Raw genomic sequence first — 2,215 nt, 5'->3', positions numbered from 1 at the left:
CTGACTTTACAAATCACACCAGGACCTGCTATGTCCCACCAAGGTACTAGATCACTAGCAATAAGACTCATAGTACCTATGTGGAAATGAGACCATGAAAATAACTTGTATGGAGCCCTAATATGGGGATTGGTTAGTTTTGCCAGCCTGCTAGGTTTAAAATGAACCATCCCAGAAGTGGAAAAGGAGATCTCACAATCATCATGAAAGAAGAACCAGGAGAGGAGTATGTCCTTCTCAATCTAGGAGCCAGAAAGCTGTGACACCGTAGATGCCGAGAGACAGAGAGAAGCAGCAGCAGAAACACAGAAGCATCAGAGACAGAATTTTGAGCTTCCCAGCCCACAGAACAGGAAACTGAGTGGCTTGGGCAAGAGGCTTCTTGGCAATGTGGGCGCTTTTGGAAAGAGCCTTCAGATGCTGCTTACAGGCCAAGAGGGGTGGCTCTAGACACTTATCAACAGAGGTAAAAGAGCTCTGTAGTACTTGACCAAGCAGGACAGAACCTAAGGGGCCATGAAAACATGGGATCAAGAGGTAGAGAGGTCAAACAGCCAAGGGCCAGAGAGTGGTGTGTCTGTTGGCAGGGTTGAGAATTGGCTGTTCTCCTTGAAGAACTGTATCCTGAGACACTTTTTAAACTCTGAATTGTAACCTGTTATTTCATGAGTAATGTCTGTATGACCATGATAAAATCCAGCAAATTATATATTATAAAATGATAATTTCCAAATTATAAAATCCAGCAAAGAAATAAAGAGTGTCATGAGAGGGATACTTGGTGTCAGAATTGGTAAAAATGTTGGATGGTGGATGCATGTCTGACCTCTGCCTCATTAAAATTAGCATTTGCCTCTTGATTTTGATTCTTCTTCCCCCTTGTGAAGTTAGAGGTCAGACACCACTGCCAGGCAATTTTTATAAACATTTTATTTTTAAGATGCTTTAAAGAAATGTCAAATGATTAGAGATATGCTACTGGGTGGTGCAAACAGTTGAACTCAACTGTTAGCTGGAAAATTGGTGGTGTGAATCTATCCAGAGGGGTCTTAAAAGAAAGGTTTGGCAATTTGCTTTTGAAAGAAAGGTCACTGTCTTGAAAACCCTATGGAACAGTTTTACTCTGCAGACATGGGGTCTCAATGAGTCAGAATCAACTAAATAGCTGCTAACTATAACATTAGGATCATGGATAAGACAACAATGCCAATATTCAAAGAGTTGATATCAATAGTCAAGGTAAATACAATCCAAATCACCAAAAAATTTCACATTTTGAAAATTAATTTGTACATGTGGATAAACTTTGATACATTTATCTTTATTAATAAATAAGTGTGGCATTGTAGGATCAGCACTAGACTGTGAATGACAAGGTCATCAGTTCAAGCCCACCATTGTTCTTTGGAAACCCTATACAGGGTCTCTATGAGTCAGAACTAACTCAAAGGCAATTAACAACAACACAAAAGGTCAGTAAGAGCAATTATAGTTTTGAGAAAGAAGAATGAGTGGTAAGACATATCCTATTGGTGGTGGTGATGGTGTGCTGTGGAGTCGGTTCCAACTCATAGCGACCCTGCATAGGGTTTCCAAGGCTGTAAATCCTTACAGGAAGAGAACGCCTCATCTTTCTCCTGCAGTACAGCTGGTAGTTTCAAACTGCTGAGCTTGAGATTAGCAGCCCAACTTGTAACCATTACTCTACCAGAGCTAGTTAACAGGAATTATTAAAAAGCAATGTCACTTAAGCCCACACAACATTGTCACTAACATAGTAAAATTGGATGTTAAAGCAGATCAGAGAGCTCAGATACAGGAAAAGAAACCCTAATCAATGTAAACTACAGACACACACATACACACACACACACATTTGTGTTGTTGTTGAGTGCCATGGAGTTGGTACTGACTCTGTAAAGGGCTATCAAGGAGTGGCCGGTGGGTTTCAACTGCTGACATTGAGGTTCGTATTTCACTGCTTATAACAGCACCACACCAGAACTTCTCAAAAATTATATGCACACTATTAAAGACCTTAATGAAAAAGAAAAATATTACAGTTTAGATACATATGACTGAAAAAAAAATTGATGTTTTAACAGGAGGCTTTAAAAATCTTACGAAAAAATTCCATTATCTTTCTATTCTACTTTTCCAGGAATGTTTTGAAGACCCCTTATATATATTTTGTTGTTGTTATGTGCCATCGAGT

The sequence above is a fragment of the Chrysochloris asiatica genome, unplaced genomic scaffold (genome assembly GCF_000296735.1).
Source record: "Chrysochloris asiatica unplaced genomic scaffold, ChrAsi1.0 scaffold00001, whole genome shotgun sequence".
Taxonomy (NCBI): Eukaryota; Metazoa; Chordata; class Mammalia; order Afrosoricida; family Chrysochloridae; genus Chrysochloris; species Chrysochloris asiatica.
The sequence above is the reverse complement of the archived record's forward strand: the minus strand, read 5'-3'. Positions refer to the sequence as shown.